The sequence below is a fragment of the Sorex araneus genome, chromosome 2, assembly GCF_027595985.1.
Source record: "Sorex araneus isolate mSorAra2 chromosome 2, mSorAra2.pri, whole genome shotgun sequence".
Lineage (NCBI taxonomy): Eukaryota > Metazoa > Chordata > Mammalia > Eulipotyphla > Soricidae > Sorex > Sorex araneus.
The window spans coordinates 366,783,103-366,802,330 of NC_073303.1; the positions used below are offsets into that span (position 1 = coordinate 366,783,103).

The 19,228-nt window shown below is 50.1% G+C and overlaps 1 protein-coding gene across 1 annotated transcript in view; it reads right to left on the reverse strand.

Annotated features, from left to right (window-relative positions):
- Positions 1–19,228, reverse strand: part of CCBE1 (collagen and calcium binding EGF domains 1) — a 173,241-nt gene that overhangs the window by 105,371 nt on the left and 48,642 nt on the right. The window lies entirely within an intron of this gene.

Consider the following 19,228-nt stretch of genomic DNA (forward strand, 5'->3'; position numbering starts at 1 on the left):
ACATACTTGAATGAGAAACAAGTAGGCTGGATGGTCATGCTTTATTCTTGGTACTATGAACTCAATATCCTAAAGATGTCAGCTCCTAATTTATAAACTACAGTAAAACTCTCAACTCATTAATGTTTCAAATTTTTTTTCTTTTTTTAGACAAACAAATACTCTTGTTTTGAAACACAAACATGGAAAACTAATTAAGAAAACACTAAAGAAGAAAAATTAGGGTGAGAGATTGAGGAGAAATCACCTGGAAAGATATTGAAATATGCAACAAAGTCTTTTAAAAATTAAAACAGGACAATACAGGCACATGAAGAGGAGGGGTCAGTGAAATAGGACAAAAAGTCTAGAAACAGACCCAAGTACTGCGGAATGCTGCATCTCAGACCACTGGGATAAATATTCACATTAATGAAGAGTAAAAGGTCAACAGGAGAGCCATTTGGGAAAATTAAATCCAACTCATACCTCACTCCACATAGAAGAATAAGCTTCAAATGAATTTGAGATATAACTGAAAAAATAGAAACCACAAAAAACACAGGCAAATTCCTCCTTAACCTGGGGCAAGAAAACAGCCAATGACAGGCATTTAGAAGGCAGCGTAGTATTAATTCGACTACATAAAAGACAAACCTTTGCCAGTGAAAAATAACTTAAGCGAAGACAAATGGCAGAGTGGGAGAAAAATGCTTGCCATACATTCCATCTATGTACAAGGCTGATAATCTATATTTTAACATCCATTCCTAGTGTGTATAGAGGGCAGACAAAAGTCTAGTTAGAAAACATGGACCAAATTCTTAAAAAGATAAATCACCTGTTCTAAAATCACCCATACATAGACTCAAAGACGCTGAATTTACTCATGAGAGGAGAGAGGCATTCAAAACGACGCGCAGATACCATCTTTTATCAGATGGGCAAACAGAACAGTCCAGGAGCTTGATGCCAACACTTGCGGGAGCAGCAGGCAAGCTGAGACAGTGTCGGAGGGCATGCAGATGGGCAACACCTCACGGAGGGGGAACTGGCAAAGCCCAAAACCAACACGGCACCGGCAAAATCCTACAGGACCCTTTACCTTTTGACCTTAGCAATCTCACCTGCAGGAAAAAAACAAAACAAAACTACCTCCAAATGAGAACACACAAGCACGCATCTATTCATTGCAGGATTATGAGCACAAATAGTGGAAGGGCAAATATCATCTCTGAGACAAGCCGAGAGTTTGTCCAGAGAGTGGAATGTTCTGCTGCTGAAGAAAAAGAAAAGATCTCTAATCTGAAATGAGGCGGGGGCGGGCTCTCCACCATCAGAAATAAGGCACAGTGTTCTAGCTTTATATAACCAAGTTGGGAGTGGACCACTGCATGTCTGTGTGTGTTATAGATGCATCTGTTTTTAAAAAAAGTTAAGGAGGATAAACTAATGAGGTAATTAAGGAGGAATGAAGTAAAAGATTAGTGTGGCTTTGCCTTCTGGAATAAGGGTTTCAAAGAGTTTTTAAAAAAATCCTCTCTGTAAGGATTGGGGGAAGTACAAGAGCCTTGCATGAGGCTCCTTTAGCCTTACCCTGGTTTGATTCCTGGCACAAACAGTCCCCTGAGGACTGCCAGGGGTCACCCTTGAGCACAGAGCGAGGAATAGCCCCTGGACACTGCCAGGTGTGACCCAAACTGTTCCCCTTCCTCTGCCCTAACAAATACGCCCCCCAAAGCTTGTAATCATCAAAAAGCCAGACTGAGAAGCGACAAATTGAAGACAAATTGAGGATCTCCAACAGATTCTAAGAAAGAAGAAAGCAAGAGAGAGAACCTGGAGATTGGAAAAAGACTTGACACAATCTGAATTTAAAAGTGAGTTGTCTGTTTGGAGATGCTCCAATGAGTAACAAAATGATGGAGGAATACAAGGCAGAGCTGGAGCAATAATACAGCAGGGACGGTGTTTGCCTTGCACGCAGTTGACCCAGGTTCAATCCCCAGCATCCTATATGGTCCCCTGAGCACTGCCAGGAGTGATCCCTGAGTGCAGAGCCAGGAATAAGCCCTGAGCAATGCCGGGTGTGGCCCCAAAACAAAACAAAGAAGCGCAAGGGTGCATTAGGTAGTAGCAGGGTTACTTTGGGAGGAGGACGTTTGGGGCCTGGTGCCCAAGAGACTTCTTCCTGGCCAGTGGTACAAGTTCTTGACCTGGCTGCAACAAGGTGGCACCTTGACACAAAGTTGCACAGGTGTCCTGAGTGGTAATTTAGAACCATCTCAGTTCACCCTAAGAGGTTCATTGTCAATTTCCCATGAAATACGTGTGGACAGGCACCCCCACATCCTTGGCATTTTTTTTTCTGCCACTCAGCACAAATTCTGTAACATGCTTTTACCATGAAATGCCATGTGATTTCAGAGAACGATTCGAATATTCAGATCAGTTTCGGGAAAAGAGGAATGGGAGGCCTTCCACCTTGCCAACGACAACGGCAAGGAGGCAGCCCACTGCCAGCCATACATTCAGAGCCGGGTTGCCTCTATCAGCTGGTTCAGATTATCTGCATTGCCGCCCTCCTTCAGAAGCCCAATAAAAATAAATGTGCACCGGTGGAGGGATGGGTGTTGGAATACTGTATGGCTGAAATCCAATCACAAACAACTTTGTAAAGAAATAAAAAATAAATAGGTGCACATTTAATCTTATTTTCTTGGGGGGGTGGGGAATAATCTCGAAAGATCAAAGATGCCCAGAGCTCCAACAGAAGACAAGGTCTGACATTGTGTGTGACCGACACAGTCATAATTGGCATAATCCTGGCTGCAGGCAGTTTGTGCTCGAATAGCTGAGATTTTTGATCAGAGCTGATGTTTGAACACTTGAGGCACGGTACGGGGCCCATGGAGCGAAATCCAGGCTGTTCCCAGGGTCCAACTTCCAGCAGCTGTGCCAACGGAAACTGATGACGCTGGTATATTTGCTGACGCTCCGAGTCACTGCTGGAGGGGGCAGTCTCTGGCCATAAAAGCCACAGGATTAGCAGACCCCTGCACGGTTCCCATGTCTCCTGAAGTGGGGGGCTTCCCACTCAAGGGGGATGTGTTCGTTTCCAGCTCGCGTGGCTCTTTCTCTCCTCAGCTTCCCTGCCAAGTCCAAATGGTGCTTGGGGGACTCGGGGGAGCAGCCAGGCCTGAGCAAGGCACTGGTCCCCAAGCAGCCCCAGGGGCTACGTGGTAGAGCACTGGGTGAGGAGAAGAGGAGCGCAGGCCTTCCGGTCCCACACCAGAACCTGTAGTCTGGCAAGAAGTGCAGGCGACGAGAACAGATGACTGGTTAAAGAAACTTTGGTACATCTACACAATGGAATGCTATGCTGCTGTCAGAAAGGATGAAGTCATGAACTTTGCATACAAGTGGATCAGCATGGAAAGTATCATGCTAAGTGAAATGATTCAGAAAGAAAGAGACAGACATAGAAAGATTGCACTCATTTGCGGAATAAAAACAACAGAATGGGAGACTAACACCCAAGAATAGTAGCAATAAGTACCAAGAGGCCTGCTCCATGGCTTGGAAGCTGACCTCACATGCTGGGGAAGAGGGCAGCTCAGATAGAGAAGGGAACACCAGCTAAAGTGTGGTGAGGATCCACTCGGGATGGGAGAGGCGGGTTGAAAGCAGACTAGAGATTGAACACAATAGCCACCCAATATCTCCACTGCAAACCATAACACCCAAAAGGAGAGAGAGAACAATAAGGAATTCCCTGTCACAGGGTGGGGGGAGGGAGACAGCATGGAGGGGGAGGGACCCAGGGGCCATAGGTAGAGGAGAATGGGCACTGCTGGAGGGATGGGTACTCGAGTACTGTATAACTGTAACACATGCACAAAACTCTGTAACTGCACCCTCATAGTGACTCATTAATAAAAAATTAAAAAATAATAATAATAATTGGGAATAAAAAGGAAGTGCAGGCGAGAATGACTGCACTCATTTGTGGAATATAAAGTAACATAATAGGAGACTAACACCTAAGGACAGTAGAAATAAGGGTCAGGAGGATCGCCCCACAGCCTGGAAACCAATCTCATGCGCTGGGGAAAAAGGTAGCTGGGATGGAGAAGGGAACATTAAGTAAATGATGGTTGGAGGGATCGCTCAGGATCGTCGATGCATGCTGAAAGTAGACTATGGACCAAACAGGATGGCCACTTAGTACCTGGATTGCAAATCAGAACACCCAAAAAGAGAGAGAGAGTAAGAGGGACTGTGCCTGCCACAGAGACGGGGGTTGGGAAGAGATGGGGTTGGCAGGAGGGATACTGGGAACATTGGTGGTGGAGAATGGGCACTGGTGGAGGGATGGGTACTCGAACATTGTTTGACTGAAACACAATCATCAAAGTTTGTGAGGCTGCAACTGTACCCCATGGTGATTCATTAAAATTAGAAAAAAAAACAGTGCAGGCGAATGGGCATGAGGGCCCTGAAATGGAAACCCAGCTTCTCATCACAGACTTGGGGTCCCCTGTCTTCCTCTTCCTGTACTCCCAGGTCCTGAGCTGTGGAAGGAAGGGCTCATCCCTTCCACGGAGTGAGCAGGGAAGCCAGGATGTTCGTGCTGGAGCTGCCTAGACCAGCAGCTCCCAGGAAACGTCCATCTGTCACACCTCTCTGTTCAGGTGGGACCCTGGAACGACATCACGCCTAGAGTCTTGAAGACGGGGGCTTAGAACTTGAGCCCCCCCCCCCCCCGAGCCTGTGCGTCCTTCCAGAGCTGGAGGAACTGGAGCAATGTGGTGGGACGTATCAATTCACGTCAAGGACTCCTCCGGCAGAAAGGAGTTTTGTAAATAAAGTCTGCCCTGGTGTTTCAAAACAATCTTTCTCCTCCAGCCCCGCGCGCAGGCAGACGCTGGCCCCTGCAGATATGGAGGGCTCATCTCCCGGTCAGACATCTGATTCAAATAGAGCCTTGGCTCTCCACGGGGAGCTCGGCTCCTGCCTTCCAAACCTCTCACCTCAGGGAGCATTTTCAAGTGTTTGCCCATCTTTAAGCAATTAGTGAGTTATCTGCGAAGTCATTATGTGGACCTGGCTATTACGTCCAATAGGAACATGAAATCAAATCAGCGTCCACTCCCCGGCCAGTCTATCCCTCCCTGTCTTCTCTAACACGGCTCGTCTTGCTGCAGGAGAAAGAATCTCTTCTTGCCAGAGGACTGGAGACGGATCACAGCAACACCCAGAGGGGCTGGAGAGGGAGTCCAGCAGGCAGGGCACTTGCCTTGCATGCGGGCTTGAGTCCTGACACTGCATATGGTTCCCTGAGCAGCACCAGGAATGACCCCTGAGCACGGAGCCAGGAGTAAGTCATGAACACCCTCAGGTGGGACCCTCAAAGCAAAACAAAACAAAACAAGAAAAAAAAAACAATCAATGCCCAGATAAAGGAGATTTAAAAGCAGTGTAGACAGCATGGGGGTGTTGGGAGGGGGGGAGGTGAGCTAGCAATCAGGTTGAACAGGCCTTCACTCCCGTGCCTCAGTTTCCCCAGCTGACAAAGCTGAGTTGGTCAGGCTACTCTAAGGCGAGGGCGTTGATGCCCCTGGCCCTCACCCCCGGGTCGCCTCTATCATGGAAGGAGGCCAGGGTGTCACCCTTCTCTCTGCAACTCTCGTCATCCACAGCCCCAAGAGAAAGGGCCGGAGGCAGGAGTGGGAGAAGGAGCAGGAGAAGCCCGTGGTTCAGGGTTGCAGGACTGTGCACAGGCCAAGGCATGACTGGTCAGACCTAGAAGTTCTTGTCCTTCCCCCACAAACAGATTGAAGGGCCCCCTGACCCCAAACAGCATAACCAGGGGGCCACCAGCACTGCAAGCAAACCGATGGGCAAACACTTGAAAATGCTCCCTGAGGTGTCCCATCCCTGCTGGCCCAGGGTAGCACGCTGCACAGAGACATGGAGATGTGTGTGGCCTCACCTCGGGCCCCACTGCCAGGCTCCAGACCCGCCCGTCTCACCCGCGGTGTGAAGGGCTGGGACCCGCCTGTGTCCTGCCACCCCTCCCTGTTCTCTGCCTAGGTAGTGCCCGTGGCCTTCCTCTGCCTCTCAGGCCACCCCTGGCTGTCCCGGACTGCAGGCGAGCGCCAGGCCACTCCAGAGAAGAGAATGTCGGCCCTCAGCCCCGACCCGGGGCCCCGAGCACTGCAAAGACAGGGGCTCCAGCAGAGCCCGGAGGGGACACTAGGAGTCACCACCAGAGGAGGAATTTCACTCGATCTTACGTGATCTTATATCTGAAGCTGCTTTATTTTTTAAATTAAAAAAATGTTTTTAATTGAATCACAATGAGATACACAGTTATGAAACCTGTTCATGATCAGGTTTCAGTCATACAAAGTTCCAACACCCGTCCCTTCACCAGTGAACATTTCCCACCACCTCAGTTTCCCTTTGCGCCCCCTGCCTGCATCTATTGCGGGCATTAGAGAGTAGTAGAAGTTTCTCTGTCTCTGTCTCTCTGTCTCTGTCTCTGTCTGTCTGTCTGTCTGTCTGTCTGTCTGTCTGTCTATCTGTCTGTCTGTCTCTCTCTCTCTCGGGCCTTAAGGTTTGCAATACAGATACTAAAAGGCTATGAGGTATGTCCCTTTACCTACTTTCAACACTCAGTTCCTGTCCAAAATGATCATTTCCATCTATTATTGTCATACTTGTCCCTTCTCTATCCTAACTGCCCTTCACCCTGTTCCTCCTCCCCACCTCCCCACCCCCACATTCTTGTGGCAAGCTTCCAACTAGCGACCAAACCTCCTGGTCCCTGTTTTCCCTGGCTGGCTCTGCTTTATAATGAAAGACTAAACCCTGTGGTCTCGGGGGCTGGAGCAATAGAATAGCAGGGAGAGGGTTTGCCTTGCACGCCAACCTGGGTTCGATTCCCAGCTTCCCATATGGTTGCCCAAGCACAAAAGGAGTAATTCCTGAGTGCAGAGGTAGGAGTAAGCCCTGAGCATCACTAAGTGTGACCCAAAACCAATTTTAAAAAAATCGAACAACTTCATGGTCAGCTTTGAGCTTTTTGATGGTGAGCCTCGCTGCTTGCTTACTCGAGAAGGGCAACAACGCCCTTGTAGCTCCTGCTACATCCTCCTGCTGCACGTTTCCTGTTTCTCATGGACACCACACACTGCAGATGAACCCCGAAGCACACACTCACAGAACCAAAGAGGGGATTGACCACAGAAGACAGATATTCATCCCAAAAGACCGTCCAGGTGACTTGGAATGGGCTTTCTGCAACTGGGGGGGGGGGTTCAGCCTGTCCCTGCGGGAAGATGGGCTGGGTTCCCTTGAACTCCAATGAACTGGAGATCAACCCTCCTTTATAATAGCATTCCCATGACTGCAGAATGGGTCCAGCTCTCAAAGAACCGCCATACAGTCAGCTGAGGGACTCAAGTCCCTTGGAGGTGGGGACTTAGGTTAAGATCAAATTAGGGGTTAGGAGGGCTCCGGTCATTTGGACTTTCCCAAGCACAAAGGCAGTGGACTTGGCTGGATCTGTGTTTATATCCCTCCTTCCCTGTCCTCAGGCTTCATCTCAGAACATGGTCCTGGGGACAGGGGTGTGTGTGTGTGTGGGGGGGGGCAGCTTGGATGCTCATGTAGCACCAGGGTTAAGTACAGACTCTGGAGTCTAAGTTCAAACTGCTTCCTGTGTGACTATCAATGTTATTAACCTTGTAAAATCTCAGGCCCTTGGCCTAACACATTCCAAGTTGGGATATAAATGCGGGATAAAAATAAAATCTCAAGATGAAGGAGAAATGCTTGCAATGAGCCATCCAGTATAATATCACAAGAGCTCAGGAGGCGTTGGGACTGTTGTTATTGACAACATTCCTTTCCCAGGACTGTTTGACTCCCAAGTCAACATCCCAGTGAGCTATCTCGTGTTCTATAGCTCTTCTTCCTGCTGGTGCTAATTAGACATTATTTAGCAAACTTGGGCAAGGAGTGAGGGGGAAACAAAATGATTTTGTGTACCAAATATTATCTTTGCCTAAACAGAGGAGTTACCCTTCAGCTAAAGAGATGAGTTCCAGAGAGAAACACTGAAATAAGATGATATTTTAATTTCCCATCAGTAGTGGAATGATCTGAGGGAAGCTCTTGAAAGATAATATTTATTGAATCAAGAAAGGTTAAGAGTTTTTTTTGGGGGGAGGAGGATTTTGATAACTGAACTGTGGGTGTTGCATAAAGCTCTAAGATATTTACTATGGATAAACAAGCATTCTATGTAAGCCCTTAGCCTTCCAAAGCTACATGGCCCTTAAGAGTCCAAGCCATAGGCTAAAGTAGGCATTGGGATCACTCATTCTTTATTCTCTATCGATCTGTTCCCTCATTCACATTTCAGCATTTCCCCCTCCACTCCAGACACTCACTAATTTGGTATAGAGGGTATAAAGTGTTTATATGTATTTAATTTGTTTTGTTTTGGGGGTCACACCTGGTGATGCTCGGGGGTCACTCCTGGCTCTGCAGTCAGAAAACACTCCTGATGATGCTCAAAGATCAAATGAGATGCCGGGGATTAAACCTGGTCTCCTGTGTGCCGGGCAAGCACCTTACTCGCTGTACTATTAAATGTTTAAATATTTTAAACCTGCCTTTTAAATAGTTTCCATTGGTGGTAAATGCACAACTAATACGGTTATGGAGGTGCTCAGAGGAGGGGTGGCTGCCTCAAAGAGCAGGCTGGGGTGTTCTCGGGGATGGCCAGGGAGGCTGGAACCTAGCTCTGGCTGCCACAATTTTCTGCAACGATGGATGGAACCTACAGCTGCCTTCCGTGCCCAACACAGTGCCCATAGGCGTCACTGACATGTGGCTGGTGCACTGAGGAATTCTTTACTCAAGCTCCCTGAATATAGAAGAGGATAGTGGCCACGCTTACTACCGCTCTTGAGAACCATCTCTTGTAGAGAAGCCTCCTGAGTCTGAGAAGAGGCATCTGCAGAGGCACAAGAGCAAGACCATCTTCCCCACCCTTGCCTACTTGTCCCCGGCAGACACATCTCATTCAGTCTCTTTCTTCAGCCAACTCTCTTCCACGACCAAGAAAGGTTTGCTCTTACCCAAGACGTTTACTCTGAACCACTTCCCTTCCCGTTCCTCTCCTGTTGATCACGACTTGCCTTCTCCATTGGCTCTTTCCTCTCAACCCATAAACATATCCAAGCATCCACCTAAGTCCAACTTTCCTCCACCTCAATGTTACTTTCTGTTGCCACTGGGCTCTCCCAAGAACCAGCAACCTGATGTAATTTTCCTCTGTAACTCCTTTTTCTCTCCTTCCTTCCTTCCTTCCTTCCTTCCTTCCTTCCTTCCTTCCTTCCTTCCTTCCTTCCTTCCTTCCTTCCTTCCTTCCTTCCTTCCTTCCTTCCTTCCTTCCCTCCTTCCCTCCGTCCTCCCTCCCTCCCTCCCTCCCTCCCTCCCTCTCTCTTTCTTTTCCTTCCTTTCTTCTTTCTTTCTTTCTTTCTTTCTTTCTTTCTTTCTTTCTTTCTTTCTTTCTTTCTTTCTTTCTTTCTTTCTTTCTTTCTTTCTTTCTTTCTTTCTCTATCTTTCTTTCTCTCTCTTTCTTTCCTTTCTTTCTTTCTCTCTCTTTCTCTTTCTTTCTTTCTTTCTTTCTTTCTTTCTTTCTTTCTTTCTTTCTTTCTTTCTTTGTTTCTTTCTTTCTTTCTCTCTCTTTCTTTCTTTCTTGCTTTCTTGTTTTCTTGTTTTCTTGCTTTCTCCTTCTTTCTTTCTGAGAGGCACACCATCCTGTGCTCAGGGGTCACTCCTGGTGAGGCTCAAACCTGGGTTGGCTCTGTGCAAGCCAAGTGCCTTCCTTGCTGTACTATCTCTTCAGCCCCTGGAACTCCTTTCTCTCTCCATTCGGAACTTGCTATTTTATCACCTGGCTCTTCTCTTGCCCTCCACTTCTAGGACTCTCCTGCAGGCCTCTGATCCCTAGTGGACCTTGAGTTCTTGCTTACCTTCCTTTCCTGCTACTTCTACTAGTTCTATAGGTCAGTTCCGTCTCCCTGACACCTTCCACCATCAGGACAGAACTGCTCTCCCCCTCCTTGGGGCTCTACCCATCACAGTGTTGTTGGGCTCCTCTCGGAGTCCAGATGGTTCTGTCTTCAGCCATCACTCTACTCGTGGAGCTCCATTTACTTCATTGGCTCCATCCAATATTCACTCATCATAGCTCAGAGGGCTCTTTCCTGCTCAAATCCTTCCTCTAGTCTCAAACTCATCCATGCAGTTGTTGATTGAAAGGTGAGAGGCATCTACAGAGGCACAGCAGTGGTGCCCTGGGGTGCTGTAGTAAGATACATAACTCCTATCATGTATCTCAAATTAGATGCCATATGCTGCAAAAAAAAATTTAGTTTCACCTAAAGCCAGGTAGGAAGAGTTGTCTCCTGAACATCTGGTCTACCAAGCATTTGTATGAATACCTGTTTCAATCAGGATTTCAAGCTTTCTGGCCTCTTTATTTCCAACAGAACTTTATTCCAACCCTCAAACCCATTCTTCATGTGATCAAGCTTGTTTATGTAAATTTGCCAAATCTGTGCTAAGAGTGTCTACTCCTAGTAAAAAACATGCTGGAAGCGCAAACAATTCAAAATCATAAAATACACTAGAAAACCCTGCCCACACGGGCAATGGAATATCACAGCAAAGTGGAAAGGTGTCTGTCTAACTAGAACTGCCTGGGTCATACTGAATCCTTTGGGAGACGGCATAAATCAAATAGCGAGTAGGGAAGAACAAAAGTAAACAACACTTTCATTTTCATGAAGCTTAAAAATGTGGGAGAAATATGTGGCATTTAGAAGGCACACATTCAAGGAGTGGAAACATACAAAAATGCCAGAGTAATAAAAACTGAATTAAGGATAAATCTGGCTGGAACAGACTGGATTGAGATCAGCAAGCCATGGTAAAGAGTGTGTTCACTGAAATTTCACATCTTAAGCTGGTGTAGAGTAAAGGCTCTTTACTATATGTTTAATTGTCAGAGGGCAATTTCTCAGAGCAGGCCTCTTAAACCCCCAAAGCCAGCCGGTAGTGGTACAAATCCACATCCCAGGCTCCTGTCATCACTATCACGCTGGCCTTGAGCAGAAGGAACTGAGCAGCCTTTGACTACAGCAGGACCATCCCAATGCTGGAATCCTCCAGCGCTGGTTGCCACAGACTTTATCGAGGTTGTTTGTTCATCTCCAGAAGGGCCTGGTTCTGGGCATGTTACATAACTGGGCTTGTCTGACCTGTATTTCCAGAGCACACTATTGGCACCGGCAGAAACTTCCTGTGTGGATTCCAAGGCCCACTCAGAAAACCACCCCACTGATCGAGGCCCCCGAGGGGCGACTCGAGCCTGGCCTCAAACACAGAGCGGAGGGGTGAAGGGAAGCAGCTGGCAAAGCCGCTTCCAGGTTTCGCTCCCCACTCCTCTACCAAATCTGGGAGGGGGGCAAGGGCTGCTGGCCAGATTGCACAGCGCGTCTCCGCGAGGAACCATCTCTTCTTGAGACTCTGACTCGGGCTCACTCTTCTCTGGACTGCTTGTGTGCTGTGGATCTCCTGCTCTGGCACAAAGACAGGAGACCCCGGCAGGGTGTTTGTGGGAGAATCGAAGGCCCACGGCCCTGGGAAACACTGAGCGCTCCCTGCTGGAGGCTGGCTCGAGTCACTGCCATGTCCTTGGTGTTGGGGACTCACTAGGGGCTGGCTGGGGCTAGTCTGGAACAGAATGTGATGACCAAAAGAGGGGCCTCCTCAGAAGCCCGTTTTCCCAGTGACCTTTGATTCTGATTCCCTGAGCACTGCCCAGAAGCAAAGGCCCAGCAACCCATGTTCTTCTGAAAGCAGAGAGACCAAGCTCTGAGCCTTGCCTGAGCCAGGGAGTACCAAAAAGCACTTCCTGCTCGCAGGCAGAGACCCAACATTAGTGGTGGGGAACTTGAATACAGGGGCCAGAGAGATAGTACAGCAGGTAAGACCCTTGCCTTGCACGTGGCCAACTCAGAGATGAGACCAAAGAACCAGAACCTGGCTGGGAGGGAGCAGCGGCCACTGACTGCAGGGTGTGACTTGTCCACACCGTATCTGCGAGGACCTGCCAACATGCCCTGCTCCCGAATCAATCACACACATGCTTCATCTCCCATTTTATGGAAGGAAACTGAGACGTGGCATGTGGGTCCAGGAGCTTGAAGGTCAGGACATAGGAGGCAGGACAATTTATCCTGACCCCACCATTGCCCTGCCACACTGTTCTCGGGATCACCAACAAAACAAAACAAAACAAAACAAAACAAAACAAAACAAAACAAAACAAAACAAAACAAAACAAAACAAAACAAAACAAAACAAAACAAAACAAAACAAACAACAAACCGCTAGCCACACTGATTCCGGGTCACCTAAGCGTAAAGCCACACTACTTCCGGGTCACCTACACGTATAAGCCACACTGCTTCCGGGTCACCTCAGAGCATAAGGATAGGGGGCGTGTGATTGTGGGTGGTTCTCCCCAGGTCATCCCTCCGATCTGTCCCCGGGAACTTGTGTGCCCATGTTGCTCACAGGCTCATCTTTCATTCCTTCTGGGTCTCACCACCTGACGCACGCTGCCCAGGGGCTAGAGAGAGGCCCGGGGTCAAGGGGGGTGCAGGGGGGTCACTTAGCTCCCTCGGTTTTGTCTGTCGTCCCTGTTGGTGGAAGGATGGACGCCCGCTGGTAGCCACAGAGGGGCCGGGGTCTGTGCCAGGAGAGCGGGGCGCGGGTGAACTGCAATCACACCCGCGCCGGCAGGGGCCGGGGCTGTCGGGGTGAATCCCGCGGTTCCGTGAAACAGGCTCCCCAGAGCAGGAAGACCCAAACCACAGGGCCCTGGGGACCGGCTCGCGCCAGGCGATGGGGGCGGGTGGGGGTCAGCGCGAGCGCAGGAGCCGGGACGGGAGAGGAGGGTGGTCTGCCCCGGCCCCGCGGGATCACTGGAACTGCAACCGAAGCCTGGGAGCGGCTGGGAGAGGGGGGCTCTGCCCCGGTGGCGGCCCCGCGCCTTCCCCGCGTGGCTCTTCATGTTTCCGTCCCGTTGGCCAAACCTCACCGTTGCGGAGCGAACTCTCTTTGGCCCGCGACAGAACCATTCCAAGGCCCTGACGGAGCACTTGGGCCCGGGGTTCCGGCGCGTCTGAGCCAGCCGGGGCGGGGGCGGGGGCCGGGCCTGCTGGCTGGAGCAGCCGCCGGGGTTGCAGTTGTTTCTGCTATTTCGGACACCCCCTGTCAGTGGCCCTCCTTTCCCGGGGCTCAGGGGCCCAGCTCACGTGCAGGGGCTGGTGCCCTGCAGATATGGAGCCCGGGGGCAGCATGAGGCAGGACTGCGGGGGGTCAGAGCTCCCCACTCCTCCTCTTACCCAGCCACGGCCAAATCAGGTCGGAAGTCATCGCACAGAGCAAAACAAATAAAATTAAAAATAAAGGAGACTCAGATGAGTGTCGCACTGGGCTTGTCAGTGCCGTTGGTCAGATGGCCTTGCATCCGGGGGCTCCGTGCCACCAAATCTCTGGTCTTATGGTGTCCTGGGGTGCGGCGGTCAGTGGGCACCCTCTGCCTGCCTCGGAGCACACAGCAGGTCCGGGCCAGGAGGGCAGCTGGCCCCTGCTGGGGTTGCAGCCTTCCTCAGCTCCGGGCCACACCCAGCCCTCCGTGTTGGGGTGCGGAGGGGACTGTGGCCTGGACGTTTCTTAACTCTCCTGGCTGCACACAGCCTCTCACATAAACCCTAAGGATTCTGGTGTCAGTGGAAGATAGGGTCAGCCCAGGGGCACCACTTTGCAGCCCATTCCAGTGTTCCAATCCCAATCTGCCAGCAAATCTGTTGGCTCTCCCTCCAGGAGGCACCCCCGCCCCTCCCCCATATCCCAATGCCTCTCGCTTCTTCCATGGACAGCCCTCACCAGGGCCAGCCCCAGCAGGACCTCCTCCGGACCCCTCTGACCCCAACAGTCTGCTCTGGCCAGCAGCCAAGCCCTCTCTGGGACCCCGGGCTGGCTACTCATCACAGCCCCCAGTGGCCCCCTCTGACCTCTGCCCTCACCTCCCCCACTCACCGGGGCTCCCTCCTACTCTCCAATTAAAGGCCTTTTCACCGGCTCAGAATCATCTTCCCCCAGACCTCACGGACTGACCCATCTCCTCCTGGCCTTGGCTCAAATGCCCTTTATTATGTGGAGACGTGCCCTCCGCTGCCCCACAGTCACCACAACCCTGCCCAGCACCCACGTCCAGCCCGGCTCCAGTTAGCACTCAGTTCACGCCCAGCTACCCAACCTGTGGTTATCCACCTGCCACTCACATCACCTGCATTTCTCTTCTTTCCCAAGGGAGCTCCCAAAGCCACAGGCCAGTGCTCGTGACTGTGAGTAACCCCAGAGTCTGGAATGTCCTCTGGCACCAAGAATGATTAGTGTCCAGTAATGTGTGAATGGGGCTGGAGCCATGCACAGCGGGTAGGGCGTTTGCCTTGCATGCAGCCGACCCAGGTTTGATTCCTCTATCCCTCTCTGAGAGCCCGGCAAGCTACCGAGAGTATCTCGCCCGCGTGGCAGAGCTTGGCAAGATACCCATGGCATATTGGATATGTCAAAAACAGTAACAACAAGTCTCACAATGGAGACATTACTGGTGCTTGCTTGAGCAAATCGATGATGAGCAACGGGATGACAGTGATACAGTGATACAGTGAATGTCTGAGTGAGGCGGGAGGGTGGGGTGTACGGATTGTGTCCCCACTGTGTCCCTAAGGGGCCTGTTGCTTTGCTGCTGAGAGATGAGGAAGAGGGAATGGTGTCAGGTGACACAGACTAGCTGGGAAAGGGCTTTCTGAGAAGCACCCGGGGTCCTCCAGTATGCAAACAGGTGTGATGATTCCAAACAGCTCGAGGTGGGGTGGTAATTGAGGTGGGGAGAGGGAAGACCAGGACCCAGTCTTCAGGTCCCCCCAAAATGTCACCCTAGTATATTCATATTCACAAACTTCTTTGGTCAGGACAGGCTGTGTGTCTGCAGAGGGGGAAAAGAAAGAGAAGGAAAGGAGAAGGAGGAGGAAGAGAAGGAGGAGGAGAAATGGAAAGAGAAGCAGGAGGAGAAGGAGAAAAAGGAGGAGGAGGAAGAAAATAAGGAGAAAAAGGAGGAGGAGGAAGAGGAGAAGGAAGAGGAGAGGAAGGAGGAGAGGAGGGAGGAGGAAAAAGAGAAGTAAGAGGAGAGGAAGGAGAAGGAGAAGGAGGAGGAGAAGGAGAAAAGGAGGAAGAGGAAGAAAATAAGGAGAAAAAGGAAGAGGAGGAAGAGGAGAAAGAAAAGGAGAAGGAAGAGGGGAAGGAAGAGGAGAGGAAGGAGAAGGAGGAGGAGAAGAAGGAGAAAAAGGAGGAGGAGGAAGAGGAGAAAGAAAAGGAGAAGGAAGAGGAGAGGAAGAAGGAGAGGAAGGAGGAGGAGGAGGAGGAGAAGGAGGAGGAGGAAGAGAAGATAAAGATCCTAGTTACAGAGCCTACTTTCTATGTTGCAAGAACATGTACCACTTGCTCTCCCTGATCCATCTCAGAGGGAGGAAACAGAAGTTCCCTGAGTTCCAGGGGGCCTGCAGCCAGCTGCCCCATGCAGCAGAGCTGTGACAGGCGTGTGACAGGAGACCCCGCTCCTTATTCCTGCTGCACCAGGCTCCCCGAGATAAAAGGAGGCAGCCCGCCAGCAGACTGCAGGCAGAAGACATGGCTTCAGAATGAATTTCCCTGGAGGATTTCAAATCGTAAATCATTTCATCTTTACTCATAAACAGCTCTCTTTATAGCACTTGGTGTTGAGATTAGACTCAGAGTGATTGAAATGTCGTAGCTTTCTCACCGGGATTGGTGAAGGGGTGGCACTTTGCTGGGGGAACAGTCAGCTCTGACTCTAGTGGCCCCCAACCAGCATCTCATTCATGATAAAGACCCTGCTCTGGGCCAGGAACTCAGGCGGGGCTCAGTTGTGTGGCTCTTCTGTTCCACGCGAACCCACAGAGAAGTCATGGTGTCCCTCTGCTGCCCGATGGGCTGGAGCTCAGGACCAGTGGCACCATCGTGGTTGATAGCTGTGAGGCTGGACGAGGCCAGAGCCCTGAAGTGTAGTATCAACAACTACATGGAGTCTCTCCACAGGTGCTCTCATGTAGCACGTGGATCTAGACGTCAAGTTCAGCGTCCCAGTAATCAGGGTGTCTTTTATGACCCATTCACAGCAGGTTCATCCCCTTCTTTCTGCTATGTTCCACTGGCCACTGCAGTCCCAAGGGGAGGGGATTACCCCATTTCCCCATGGAAGGCATTTCAAAGCCCTTGAGACTAAGTTTTAAAATCACCACACAGTTTCTCACAATTTTTACATGACGGCTTCTCTTTGCTCTCCTACTTATGCCCCAGAGACCTGGTGGCTTGGCTGTACTCACCAGCCTCTCTCTGCATTTAATCTTTCAGCTAGTCATCATTAAGCAGCACCTGTTAATTTCTTGTTATGTACACATGGCAGATATCAAAACAAATGACATGCTGTCTGCGATGAGCTGGCGAATGCTATCACCAAGGCCATGGACCATGTTGTCTCTATCTTCAAAGCCACCTTCTTTGGAAATCAAGGAGTCTTCCAATTTCCTCTGAGGAATGATTCTCCCCATCCCTTCCCTCTTAGCAGTTCATGTGGCTGGCTAAACATATTTCCTGGACCTGGTGAAGCACAATTCAGCTTGGTTTCTATTATTGCCATAGATACTGGTTCAAGGCTTGGGAGCCGGAGCAATGGTACAGCAGGTCGGGCACTTACCTTGCACCCGGCCAACCCAGGCTCAACCCTTGTACCTCATATGGTCCCTTGAGCCTGCCAAAGGTGATCCCTGAGCACAGAGCCAGGGGTAATCCTTGAACACTAATGGGTATGACCCCCTGCCCCCACCCCCAAAAAAATAAAAGAAAAAGGGATTTGTAAGTAGTCCAATAATCCAAACCCTATGACTTCACGTGGTTTGGATAAAATTAAGTGGAGGTGGGAAAAGTGCTACACAAAAAGGCACCAGGAAAAGAACCCAAGAGTCGAGGCAGCTTCCTGAAAGATAAGTTTGTGCTGTGATGGAAGTCAGTCTACCCCTCAGACTTCCAGTTGCACAAACCCCTATGTAACCTCCCTCTGTCGGCTTGAAACAAGGATGAGTTGGGTTTGTTTCATGTGCCATGAGTTTAGATGAGCTACCTCATACCACACCACATGCACCCACGTCTAGGCTGGTGGTGGGTAATGCACTTCTAGTTTTCTTGCTGCAAGACTTCCTCCAAACTGCCCTCTTTTTAATTTTTTTAATTTTCTTAATTGAATCACCAGGAAAAAAGTTACAAAGCTTTCAGGCTCAGGTCTCAGTCACTTAATGATCAGACCCCCATCCCTTCACCAGTGCACATGTTCCACCACCAAGGACCCCGGTATATCCCCCTCTCACCCACCCCCATGTGGCTAATGATCTTCACTTTATTCTCTCTATACTTTGAATACATTCAATATTTCAACAGAAAACTATTATTATGTAGAAATTCCCCCCAACAATCAAACCTGCTGAAAACGCATCCTTTGGTAAGTTGTTTTCCATTGCTGAGAGTGAAGAATATATGAGCTCTTTGCATTTCTGATATTTTAGCTCAGTTCACAGTTTCGTGTGCTGCTCCAGATCCCGTCTGGGCGGAGAGCGTGCCGGTAACACCCCCACCCCAAGATCTCCTGCACACCACGTCACTGCAAGCTCGTACCTCTGGGTAGTGGGTTCTAGAAGATGGTGGTTGCCACGTGGGTGCCGCAGCCACCGCTGCTGCCACCCCCGCCAAAAGAAAAAGAAAAGGTCGAGAGAGAAAAACCTTTCCCCTCCAGGGGCGGCATCTAGACTGTGAACTGAGCTACCAACTGCCCTCTTGAATCCCTCTTGAATGAAAGAATATGGGGGCAAGGACATGGTACTCAACAGCCCACTGTTGCCATCTTTTCCCACTAGGTGGCACCCATGCATCAGGGAGGCAGAAAGAGGGTTAACGACCAGAATTAAAACCCTTAACCTGTATGGGTAGCTTGGATGAGAACCTTAGATGCAGAAGAGAAGAGGCAGCATGGGAAAAGTGAAGATCTGGACCTGGGCCCATTTCTTTAGTTCCTACTCTCAAATCCAGTGCCTTGACTTACAGCACCAGCCATGGGTAGCTAGCGAAGCCAAGGCGGGCCTGTCAATGCTGAAAGTCCCAAGCCTGAGAAGGAAGGAGTAAGTGCTGCACCTGTGCCCAGGGCTAGACGCTTCACGGACTCCTCACCCCAAGAGCCAGTCCAGACACCCCATGGACAAGGAAACCGAAGTTGCACGAAGATTCCAAGAGCACAGAAGTGGTGGTTGCGGGCTGGGAAGGCAGGGACTGGCTTGCCAGAGAGACAGATGGCTCTGAACTGGGCTTGCACAAGAGGCACGGGCTGTTTGCAGGGAACAAATGGTGGGAACCAATGCAAGGACCACAAGAGAAAGGGCCACGTGGGAGGCTGTGTCTTTTGTAGGCTGAGTGTCTCAAAACACCCCGTGCTTAGATGCATTCTGCAGTAAGAGGAGAGGCTCCCCAGAGAGGAACCTTCATGCCTAAGCCTCCTCCCAGTGACGCTCACGTCACATTCCCACCCAGGGAGCAGACCTGCTTATGACAGATGACCTGCCGTGCTATATATAAACAGCAGTCAGAAAGCAGTAGGAGCTGCGAATGATATCCAAGGATAATACTCTTTTATTATTATTAAGAAAGACACAAACTTTCTTACTCCCTGTTGCTTCTGACCAATTAGCTAGACATAACCACAGGGTAGCTGGCAACCTACCCCTTGCTCTCATGTTTCCCCTGGATCCAGTTATTCCCTGAAGGATCACGGCCCTGACAATCGGGGTCGATCAGTTGCCCCAAGACACACGGGTCTGAGCTGCTCCAAATCTCGGCGTAGTCTCGGGTTTCCTTATTTACAGCCTTTTTCTTCCTCTTATGACCAAACTCCTCTGCCCACGAGAACCAACACTTCTCTCCTCTAGCCTCATCTGTCCATTTCATTAACCTGAGCTCCCAGGCGCCT